Source organism: Chlorocebus sabaeus, chromosome 2, assembly GCF_047675955.1.
Source record: "Chlorocebus sabaeus isolate Y175 chromosome 2, mChlSab1.0.hap1, whole genome shotgun sequence".
NCBI lineage: Eukaryota > Metazoa > Chordata > Mammalia > Primates > Cercopithecidae > Chlorocebus > Chlorocebus sabaeus.
In genome coordinates this window covers 66,870,208-66,882,616 of record NC_132905.1, presented here as the reverse complement: position 1 = coordinate 66,882,616, position 12,409 = coordinate 66,870,208, and the positions used below count along the sequence as shown (strand labels likewise).

At 49.2% G+C, this 12,409-nt stretch overlaps 1 protein-coding gene across 8 annotated transcripts in view; it reads right to left on the bottom strand.

Annotated features, from left to right (window-relative positions):
• Positions 1–12,409, bottom strand: part of DLGAP4 (DLG associated protein 4) — a 230,765-nt gene that overhangs the window by 48,234 nt on the left and 170,122 nt on the right. The window contains exon 1 of one of the 8 annotated variants that reach the window (XM_073009488.1): positions 11,146–11,163. The exons of the other annotated variants lie outside the window; for them this stretch is intronic. The gene's annotated coding sequence lies outside the window, so the exon portion shown is untranslated. Of the gene's footprint in view, positions 1–11,145; positions 11,164–12,409 lie in introns of those variants that run through there. 8 annotated transcript variants of the gene reach the window in all.

Genomic DNA, 12,409 nt, shown 5'->3' with positions numbered 1-12,409 from the left:
GGTGGCTCACACCTGTAATCTCAGCACTTCGGGAGGCTGAGGCAGGAGGATCACCTGAGGTCAGGAGTTTGAGACCAGCCTGGCCAACATGGTGAAACCCTGTCTCTATTAAAAATACAAAAAATTAGCTGGGTGTAGTGGCACATGCCTGTAATCCCAGCTACTCAGGGGGCTGAAACAGGTGAATCACTTGAACCTGGGAGGTGGAGGGTGCAGTGAGCCAAGATTGTGCCACTACACTCCAGCCTGGGCAACAAGAGTGAAACTCCATCTCAAAAAAAAAGGCTCCCCATTCCATGCAGAATAAAATCCACATTGCTTGCCTCAGCCTACAATAGGAACTGGCCCACTCACCCCTCCCTCATTCCATTCCAGCCACACCAGCCTTTTGCTATTCCTCAAACGCTCCAAGTATGCTCCCACGTGGGGCCTTTAGACCTGCCATGCCCTGTCTGAAACGAACTTCACCCTCATGTTGGCATGTCTGCTCCTTCTCATTATTATTTTAGGTTCAGCTCAAGTGGCATGTCTTCAGTGAGGACCTTCCTGACCACCCGTCAAAGCTGTTATTCTTTCATTAAGGATTCTGCTTGTTTCATTCAAGCACTGGTCATTTATTAGCTCACATGTCTTTGGTCTCTCTCCTCTACCAGATAGGGAACCTGAGTATCTGATACAGGTCCCTGATGGTGGGGAACTTGAGTCTCTCATATAATCATGGTGCTTTCTCAGTAGCAAGCTCAATACATGGTTGGGCTCAGTAAATACTTACTGAATGAACAAACCCCTATTTGACAACTGGGTAAACAGAGGCACAGGGAAGCAGAATGATTTATTCCTGGTCTTTTAGTTTGGATCTCATGCCCAGGGCCAGGGCTCTGAACTTCCTTCAGATCACGCCCCACCACACACAGGAGCACAGTCTGGTGGGAGGTAGAGCCTTGAGCAAATCTGCTTGCAGCTGGGCAGTGAAGCTGTGGGAATGAGACTGCAACAAACCTTCAGCACTGAGCAATGGCAAGTGTGTGAAAAATAATCATTTCTGAAAGGTGGCAGAGAAAGCATGTGGTGCTTCCAGCAACATTTTCCGGGCAAGATGTAGGATTTGTACAGATTTAAAAGAATCATTACTGAGGCCCGGGCCAGGGGCTACTTTATCCTGACACAGCTCTGAGAGGAGTGGTAATTATCACTGATGCTTTATCGATGGGAGAAGAGGCTTTTTACTCTTATGACTGGCAGTGCAGAAAGCTCTGCTCTGCAAGGCCAGGCTGCCAGGATCTAAAATCAGTGCTCGCCATAGTGGGCTGTGTACTCTGCACAGGGCCTGAGTCCCTTCTGGGCCTTAGTTTCCACAGCTGTAAACTAAGTGGGTTGTCCCTGAATGGGGGTCACAGTTCAAATGTGTACAGGGCATCAACCCTTTATGGCTCACAGCTGCCATGTAGGAGACCAGGGCCCAGCATTGTCAGAGCTGCCAAATGTACCAGAAATCTGGATTTTAAAATATACATTTCAAATTAGCAGAGTTTTTTGGTTTTTTGTTTTTTTGTTTTTTTGAGACGGGGTCTCACTCTGTCAGGGCTCACTGCAGCCTTGACCTCTGGGCTCAAATGATTTTCCCACCTCAGTCTCCCAAGTAGCTGGGGCCACAGGCGTGCACCACCATGCCTGGTTCATTTTTAATTTTTTTGTAGAGATGGGAACTCACTATGTTGCCCAAGCTGGTCTCAAACTCCTGGGCTCAAGCAATCCTCTGGACTTGGCCTCCAAAAGTGCTGGGATTACTGGCATGAGCCACTTTGCCCAGCCAAAGAATTTGAATGTTCCCAGCATATAGAAAAATGTTTAAGGTGATGGATATCCTAATTACTCTTATTTGATCATTACACATTATATGGATATATTACAATATCACATCTATCCTGAAAATATGTACATCTATTATATATCAACAGAAAAATCATTTGAGAAACAGTCAGTGGAAAAAAAAATCAATTGGCAAAAAAACTCCTCTGCATTTTCAAATGGTGTTAATTCATAATTTTAAGAAATACAATGCAGGTGCGCATGCAGCGGCAGTGGCCTGTGGCACACAAGTCTATGGACTGCCACAGCAGCTGCCCCAGACCCCCTTCCTCCTTCTAGGGTTCCAGCCCCCTCCCTTGCTCCCCAGGAAGCCTGTCCATAAGAGCCTCCTCTTAGCCCAGTGGGAACCTTGAGGTGGAGAAAGCCAGGAGGAACTTCTAGCGGTGTCTCAGTTCCGGCTGGGTGAAAGCAAAGTCCCTTTTGGCCGGAAGGCCAGGTCTGGTTTCAGGCTCTTGGCACCAGGACACAGGTGGCAGGAAAGCTATATCCAGAGTGCAGACAGCCACCCTCCTTCAGGGGCCTGGAGCAGAGGCCTGAGAGGGACCTGCTCAGTTGCCAGGGCAATGCCTCCACCCGACCCCCAGCTGCTCCTTTAGGAGAGCTGCTCACTCCCCAACTGGGGTCAAGTGTATCAGGGGCTTTTTTCCTGACATGTTGGGGCCACAAGAGTGGGCCTCTAGGCACACCCACAGTCCAGGGTGGCAGGTCCTCAGTGGGTGGGAAGCTGTCTGCTGGCTGGGAGACTTCAGAAGCTCCCAGACATCTCCCACTGACAGAGGGCTGGACGTGAACTGGCCTAGCATGAAGCACTTTAACTATATCGGCTCACCAACTCTTCACCAGGCTTACCATTCTAATTTCAAGGATAAAAAATAAACAAACAAAAAAACCCCTGAGGCTCAGAGAACTGAGTAGCCCAGGATTACACAGATAGGAAGTGGAAAAGTCAGAAGCTGAGCCCAGGCTTTTTCCGCCCAGAACCAGTGCATTTAGCTGCTTTTTAGCCACGCCCTCCAGGGCTGGGAGTTAGGTGCCACCTGCCAGAGCCTGGCTGAGATCCTGGCCAGGCCAGTTCCCCAGTTAGGGCCTAAATGGGCCCTTTATTCCTGGGGTCCTTAGGCAGGGTTTGACTATTTCCTGAGTGGGTTAGAGGGTGGCAGCTCTGGCTCTGCTGACAATGAGGACAGGGGCCTGGTGACCCCGGTGCAGAACCCCAGCACATGGCTAAGGCACCCACCCTGCCTGTGACTGCTGCTGTCCACTGTCCTCCTTCAGGTCCTGCTCCCAGACACATGGCCCCACATGCTCTGACTCTCTCACCAGGAACACCGGAACTGCTGACATGGGTTCCCAGCCACTCAGGACTTCTCCAGTGTGACTGAGTCCGGTTCTAGGGATTCCCAAGGGGGCCTGGGGAAGGCTCTTTGGACTCTCACCCCACCCCAGGTTCCTCAGAGCAGCTCCATTTCCCCTTTTTTTCTCTGTATAGAATTCCCACATGGTATTCTGGGACCTACCAGACTAATTCACTCTCTCACAGTACACATGAAAAAGGACCAGGAAGGCAAATGCACTCGCTGAGGATCTGGCAGCAGAGCAGGGACCCTTGCCTGGGGCTCTGAGTGTGGGAATGTTCCTGGTTTCCCCCCAGCCCGGAGAACACAGTTCCAGGCATTCAGGGAGGCACCTTCCCATAGCTAAACTCCACCTCCTCTAGCCCCGACCACTGACCTCCAAACAGTATGTCCAAATAGCATGTAGTTTCTGAAAAACCATTTCTACCACCACTGCAACCATATCCAGTAAGCAGCCTGTCAGGAAACATGTACTCCTCACCCATTCTGTATTGGAATCTGCCACAAACATTTTATTTATCCTCAGAGACCCACCTGCAGAGTCTGCAGTGGCCCCTGCCCCAGCCCACCCTGGACACCTTATTACCATCATCCCTAGGAGTCCAAGCTTTAAAGAGATGGTAGCACCCAAGCTACTGTTACTAAATCACAATCTTGTTTATCAAAGCTATAACCAACTTGGGCAGGCATGGTGACTCATGCCTGTAATCTCAGCACTTTCGGAGGCTAAGGTGGGAGGATCACTTGAGGTCAGGAGTTTGAGACCAGCCTGGCCAACGTGGTGAAACCCCGTTTCTATCAAAAATACAAAAATTAGCCAGGCATGGTGTCTCATGCCAGTAATCCCAGCTACTCAGGAGGCTGAGGTGTGAGGATCACTTGAACCCGGGAGAAGGAGGTTGCAGTGAACCAAGATCATGCCACTGCACTCCAGCCTGAACAACAGAGTGAGACCCTGTCTCAAAAAACAAAAACAAAAACAAACAAAAAACCAACCCACTAGAAGCAGGTGCTAGTGAGCAGGAGAAGCTGCCCAGTTCAGAGCTGCCTCGGCTCCAGCACAGTGCAAAAACTTGACATGTGCAGCCTCTGTTTGGTCTGGTGAAGGACTGAGGGTAGAGAACGCAAAATGTGGCTTTTCAAATACTGGCTCTATCATAAGAGCTTTGCTGCTACCTTTCCAAAGCCCTAAGATCCCAGAGCCCAGCCTGGGAAGTATTACTTGGAAAGAGCCTCAAAAAAAACTACCCTCACTTCTGGAGGGCTGATGTCAAACCCTGGTGATAGGTCACAAAAGCCTGGCTTTCACAAACTGTCACAGGCCCTGTGTCCAGCAAAGCCAGACACTGCCAGGCCCTGTACACCTCGATTTGTGGCCTCTTTCACCATTCTGAATGACCAAGCGAATCCCAGAATAGAAACGCAGTGTTAACAAGCTCATTCACTGGGCCTGGAGTGGCAGGTGGCATATCAGGTGACAGGAGTAGGAGCCAAGATCCCTGGGCAGCCAAGAGTCGGCATGAGACGAATAGTGCAGGACTGAATGGGGAAAACCATGAGTTCACTTCAGGTCAGCAGAAGTAACGCTGCCTGCCTCTGTGCCAGGGACACCCTGGGGACAGAGACACGGGAAAGGAGAGGGATTTTTTTTCCCCTCAGAGCTTATATTAAGACACTGAGTTTGGGAACCCAAGTAACACAATTACACAAGAAAAGCGGCATATGTGGAAAAATGGCTTAGTGATGTCAGCAGACCACAGACACTGTTTGAGAATGCATTGTTACAGGAAAGTCACAGGACCAGAGAGGGCGCAGTCCCCACCGAACTCTGGATAATACTGAGGGTATCATAGGTAATTCCAGGCAACGGATATCGTCAAACTGGAGCCTGATGTCAGAAGGTGACCCACACAGGGAGAAGTCTCAACTCCATCCCATTCCAGCAAGTGCTTATTTACAGAGGGAAAGCCATGCAGAGTGCCAGCCACTAGGGACCCAGAATGAACAGTCCTTGTCCTCAAGAAACCCACAGGAATGTGCAAATATGACAATGAAAAGCCTCCTCCACTGACTGGGCACTGTGGCAGTCACATGGAGTTGCATGAGAAAGCCCAGGACTGACTCAACAAGTGATTAGTGTGTCTGGGACAGACTTGTCACAAATGGGGCATGTGACACATATGCACCAAAAATTGTGCTTAGCGTAAAGTGAGGGATGGCTTGGAGAGGCTAGGCTGGTCACCCTGGAGAAGAGAGACAATTTAAAAGGGCATGACGACTGTCCTCAAATCCTAAAAGACTGTTAAATACACATGTGGCCCCAGAAGGTCACACTACAATCAGAGGGGAAAAAGAAGATGGGGACTGTTAATGGGAAGTAGATTTTTCCTAATTATACAGAGGAGTTTTCTAAGAAGCAGAGCTGGCCAAAGACGGAGGAAGGACCTAGAAAACGGCCAGCCAGGCTAGATGCAGGTAGGATGGATGCCAGGGAGGAAACTGAAGTCCCCATGGGTGTGAACTTTAAGATTCCTACTGGGCCTGAGACGCTCTTTGTCCTCCTACTTTATGTCCAGTTCTGGATGTGATGTCTGACATCATCCTTGTGTGCATGACATTCATAGTTCAACATTTTTTTTTGAGACAGGGTCTCACTCTGTCATCCAGGCTGGAGTGCAGTGGCATGATCACAGCTCACTGCAGCCTTGATAGCCCGGACTCAAGCAATCCTCTCACCTCAGCCTCCCAGGTAACTGGAACCACAGGTGTGCACCACCATGCCTGGCTAATTTTTTTTAGTTTTTGTAGAGATGAGGTCTCACTATGTTGCCCAGGCTGGACTTGGACTCCTGGGCTTAAGCAATTTTCCCACCTAGGATTCCTGAAGTGCTGGGATTACAGGCATGAGTTACCGTGCCCAGTCAACTTTTTGTTTAGAGACAGGGTTTCACTCTGTCACCCAGGCTGGAGTACAGGGTGTGATCATAGTTCATTGTAGCTTCAACTTTCTGGGCTCAAGTGATCCTCCCACATCAGCCTCCCAAGTAGCTAGGACTACAGGTATGTACCACCGCCCCTGACTAATTTTTTTAATTTTTATTTTTTGTAGAAACAGGGTCTCACTATGTTGCCCAGACTGATCTCCAACTTCTGGGCTCAGGCCATCATCCTACCTTGGTTTTCCAAGGGCTGGGATTACAGGCGTGAGCCACCATGTCTGGTCTTTTCTTCCCCCTACCTCCGGAGAACTGTTATCAACAAACAGCGAAATACAAAAGGAGAAAGTTCACACAGCCTAGCCACACAGGAGATTTTGTGAGAACATACACCAGGGCTTCAGACAGCAAAGTCAGGAAGTAAAACACCTTCATCTGGGAAGTCTAGCTGCACAAGACCTCCCATCTGAGATGATAAATCCATCAGCAGAATATGAGATCAGCTGATACTTGCTACCCCGCCCCCTTCAAAATACCTGCTATGACAGAAACTGCCAGTAGGTTAGGAATCCCTGGAACCAGCCTTCATTCACTGCATGACTTAAGCTCCTGGGTCTGAATTTCTCTCATCTATAAAATGAGAATAATGAGGCTTGCCCTGTCCACTGCCCTAGCACTGCTGTGAGTTTCCTAAGACAGGTGGGGAAGGGCTTGGCAGGTGAGGAACTGTCATTACAATTGCCTGAGGAGCCTACACATCTCCTGAGCAAAGGGCCCACGGAGCTGTTGCCCAATCCCAGGCTCTCCCGGGACTCTGCACGCCAGAGGCTGAGGATTTCTGGCCTGGGGCAGAAATGAGGGGCCTCATCCTCTCCAAGGATTGATTTTGGGAAGGTTCATTGCCCTGCCCAGCACTCACAACCATCCAGCCCCTCCACACCATGCTGTAGTAGCACCATTCTAACAGTTTAGTGCAGAGACCACTGGCCTCTCTGCCTTGTCAATCACCCCTCTAACTCTCTATCACCCCCTTCTCATGCCAACACACCATGCTCAGCTTCCAGGCGTCTGTGCTGCCTGAACACCCTCTTCTTCCTCACTGATTCTGCCTCCTCCTTTAATCTCAGTTCCAGCATCACTCCTGCCAAAAAGCCTTCCCTGACAGTCTTCCCAGGCCCCTGCCCTGGCTCCCTCACTGAACAATATCCCACATTCAGGCACACCACAGGCCCTTGCCCACCACATTGTTTTTACAAACCTCTTTACTCTTCTGCTTCCCCCTTTAGACCCTGAGCCTCCTGAAGGCAGGGTTGCATCCCTGTGACCTCCATTCCTGGCCCAAAAGAATTTTGGCCCTCCATTCCTGTACCCAGGTGAATGCCTGCTGACACTTAGGAGGCAGAACCCCACCCTCTGATTTTACCCGAAAAAATGACACAGGCTGGCAGAGCCCTCATCCTAGAAGACTTTGAAGACTCTAAGTAGAGAAGAGTAAGAAACAACTTAGCAAGCAGATGACAGCGATGCTGGAACAAGTCTTGACTATATGTTCCCCCTCATGCCCACAGAGCCCTCCCCATTCACTTTTCCTCTCAACTACCTCTGAAAGCACAGCATGGTAACATCTGGGAAGATCTCTTTGAAAGAACACCTACCAATCAGAAGGTCACCAACCATCCCATTCTGTCCATAGAACTCTGCCCCAACAATGGCATGGGGTCAGCCACACTGAGGAGTGGCTGAATATTAGTGGCTAATAATCATAGTTGCCAGATGTTTTTCACCTGCTCAGGAATTGGTGGTTATTGCAGTAGCCCAGTCACCATCTGAGGTCCTAACCTCTGCATCTTATATTTGATCCCCTCAAGGAGATGTTTTCATCATCACCCCTGTGCTACTAAGGAAGGAGGAGGCTCAGAGAGGTTGAAGGATTTGCTCGGGATCACACAGTGAGTCGTGTTCTATCTGCTAACTGAGTGCAAACCCTACAGGTTTCAACCTCCAGAATGGAATCTTCACAGAATCCAGTCTCACAGTAGTAAAAATACAAGCTTGCTTCGGCAAGACTGACACATACATTCCTACAAAGCTTAGAAGCTGCTGTAGAAAGACAAGTTTGTCCTCCCGCTCTGGTTGGTGGAATCTGACTATGGTACACTCTCACAAAACACCCTGAGGCCAAGCCAGCATCCCAAGAAACATCTGGAGAAAACAGACTTTACCTTGATAACACCTACCCCCTGGGAGCTGCTCTGCCCTGATGTTTTTGCAAACATACTTCCGAAGGCTTCAAACTGTCCTGCCAGACTCCTTTCTGCTCTCACAAAGAGACCTGTGACATCACTTGCCCTTCATAGTCCTTCCCCCTCCCAGGACTGCCACCCATCTGTAAAAGCGGGGGACTGCACTAGACTGGGAAGGGCACAGGTTCCACTGGGCATGCTACTTCTGGTTGATTGGCTTTGCCTGTGTTGAGAAGGCTCCTCACGCTGTATCCGGGGGTCAATGGGAGTGCTATGGTTGATGCTGTCTGCCATGGGTCCAGTATGAGGGATAATTGCCAAGTGCAAGATATTGGCTGTCCCTGGACAAGATGATCACCATGGAAGTCATTTAGGACTCCAGTCCTATGACACAGAATTACTGTCCTTATCCCCTACCCAAACCTTTACCCTCTATCCTCCCTCACAGGCCCATCAACACCAGAGCTTCTTGAGAAATGTTTCAAATCCAGTAATCCAGTAAGATAGAAAAGCAAACATCTATTTCAAGTCTACTGTCCTTCGAAAGACTGACCAACAAGAAACCTTAAATAGCTGCAACTTGTGGAGGGTAGCTGGGTTTCAGCCCAATTTTATCAGTGAAGTGCTGTATGACCTTGGGCAAGTCACTATATCTCTGGGTCTCCACTACTTCTACAAATTGGGATCAGGAGTCCTATTTTCCTTGCATTTAACTGTGTCCAAACACTGTGCTGGGATTCCCAAGACTGCAAAGGGAAGTCCATCATCTGTCTCACTGACTCTGAGTCATAAATATGTTGGAAAGTATTGTCCCATTTCCCAGAAGAGGAAGCTGAGGCTGAGGCAGGTGGAGGGACTTGGCCTAAATCCTAGAGCAAATAGCTAATGAAGGAATTATGCCTGGGTCCTGTGATCAGATCCACAGTCTTCTTATCCCATTATCCTGCCTCGATAGGAGGCAGTGACCAGGCCACCAGGCGCTTTGGAACCAAGGCTACCTCTGCAGAGGAGGCTCTCCCAGATGATCAGTCCTTTAGCAATTCTGCCAGGATAAGGCCACACATAAGCTGAAATGTGCATTGTGCATTAACTTGGAGAATTACCCGGGCACAGTGGCTCATGCCTGTAATCCCAGCACTTTGGGAGGCCGAGGCAGGTGGATCACTTGAGGTCAGGAGTTCAAGACCAGCCTGGCTAACATGGTGAAACCCCTCTCTACTGAAAATACAAAAATTAGCCTGGTGTGGTGGCAGGTGCTTGTAATTCCAGCTACCTAGGAGGCTTGAACCCGGGAGGTGGAGGTTGCAGGGAGCTGAAATCATGCCACTGTACTCCAAGCTGGGGGACAGAGACTCTGCCTAAAAAAAAAAAAAGAAAAAAAAAAAAAAATCTTGGAGAATTAATCACTACTGTAAGAGTTAATTATTCAGAGCATTCCCCTCAGCTGCCCTTCAAATATATCTCCTTAAAATGGGCTAGTGAGGGCCGGGCGTGGTGGCTCACGCCTGTAATCCCAGCACTTTGGGAGGCTGAGGCGGGAGGATCACCTGAGGTCAGGAGTTTGAGACCAGCCTGGCCAACATGGTGAAACCCCGTCTCTACTAAAAATACAAAAATTAATCGGGTGTGGTGGTGGGTAATCCCAGCTACTTGGGAGGCTGAGGCACGAGAATTGCTTGAACCCGGGAGGCGAAGGTTGCAATGAGCCGAGATTGCGCCACTGCACTCTAGCCTGGGCGACAGAGTGAGACTCTGTCTCAAAACAAAACAAAAATAAAAGGTTAAGATGGTCATTAACACAGTGTTAAAAACGGACGAGTGAGTGGCCCACTGAAGAATGAGTCCCAGCAGTTATCAAACTGCTTTGATTTTAGCTGGGCGTGGTGGTGCATGCCATTCCAAACCTAAAAGTCACAAATAAAATATTTAAAACTAAGCATTTTTAAAAATTTTCTAATTTAACTGTATTTGTGAGCAAGGACTGATTAATAATCTGCCTACAATCTATTTACTGGAATTCAGCAAATATAAATAAAAGAAAAATAATTCAAATAGAAAATAAAGATCAGAGGTGTACAAAGGCAGTAATGGATGTGTATCATAGAACCTTGGATAGGAATTGGGTAAGAGATTGTATGGAGAGCCAGGCGCAGTGGCTCACACCTGTAATCCCAGCACTTTGGGAGGCTGAGGCGGGCAGATCACGAGGTCAGGAGTTCGAGACCAGCCTGGCCAACAGGATGAAACCCCATCTCTACTAAAAATACAAAAATTAGCCAGGCATGGTACCAGGCACCGTAATCCCAGCTACTCAGGAGGCTGAGGCAGGGGAATCACTTGAACCCGGCAGGCGAGGTTGCAGTGAGCTGAGATCATGCCACTACATTCCAGCCTGGGTGACAGAGCAGGACTCCGTCTCAAACGCTCAAAAAAAAGAAAGAAAGAAAAGGGAAGAAACATATTCACTTGCAGTACATTCATTATCACACCTCTTCAGGTTCACTGAGACCCCCAGGGTCCTGCCTGACCTTGAGACTGCTCCAGATGTAACCCCTACCTCTCCTGTTCCCTCAAGATACCCCCACCTTAGGGTAGTGACACCTCCCAGTCAGACCCTGACTGCCTCCTTCCCATCCCCTAGTCACCTTCTCTGAGATGCCTTCCCCAATCTCTCAGCACCTATTTGTTTCTTTTAGGGATCTCATCACAAACAGATTATATAGTATCTTGATTATTTGTTACCTGCTTGGGTGGGGACTCCAAGCTGGAGGGAAGTCAGTCTTGTTCCCTAGTCTCTCCCTGGCTCCTGGCACAGCACTTGGCACTCAAGTAAATGAATGGCTGATTGTTTGGAAAGAGAAGTGGAGGTGGGGTGGGAAGGAGGGAGGAGCCCAATCCCTGCCCTCCACCCCCCACCATTCCCACACACTGCTGCATGTGCTTCTCTTAAAGAAACTGCTGGGACAGCAGCAACGGTGGCAGCCCTACCTTTACTGGGTGATACCAGACAAGGCCCCTCTTCCCCACCCGACCTTGGTTCGCACTCCACAGGCAGGCAGACAACTCCCATTACTACACCCCTGTGCAGGGCAACAGCCACGTCAGGAAGCGTGGGAAAGCAAGAAAGTTCCAGGAGAGGCTAGAACTATCAAACCTATTCTCCGCAGTCAGTAACAGGTCCTCATCACAGTCCCCAGTAGGAAACTGCCCAGATGGAGTAATGATCCTGCAGACAAAACTCTAGCTCCACATACCTGGCAGATTCTGACAGCCCTGGGTAGATTCTCCAGCCTGATCTTGGGTGTCCTGAACCCTGGACAGCCTGCCCTTCTTCCCCTTCCCTCACTCAGGGCATTTGCCTCTCCCCTACCCAGGCCACCTTCCCCCTGAGAGCCTTGCACTTGATAAATAGCCATCAAATAACTGACTCCACTCCAAGCAGCCCACCCAATCCATCTACATCTTTCCAAGCATGGGACATGGACAGTTTTTGGCTATTTCAAGTCTTCTCTTTCCCCCTGGATATCAGTAACAGCAGCAGCTATTACTTTTTAAATGCTTCCTCTGTACTAGGCACTGTGCTTAGTGCTGTGCACACATTTCTCTTGTCCTCATGCTGGACTACAATCAGGTATTATTAGCATCTCTATTTTGCAGGTGAAGAAACAAGCCCAGAGAGGTTAAGTACCTTGTCCAAGGTCTCACGGCTCTAACTAGCAGCACAAGAACTGAACCCCAGCAGCCCAACTCCACAGAGATACTCTTAACTATAGGTACATGAGACCTTTGGGGTGTGGATTTCCTGATCACCTACTGTATGCTCAGTGGGTGCCCTTAGAGACTGGACCCCAGCTCTGTACTTAGGGACCCTGTGACTGTGCAAAGGAGAAGAGAGGTATATAAAAATATTTGCTGGCCAGGCATGGTAGCTCACACCTGTAATCCTAGCACTTTGGGAGGCCAAGGCAGGCAGATTGCTTGGGCCCAGGAGTTTGAGACCAGCCTG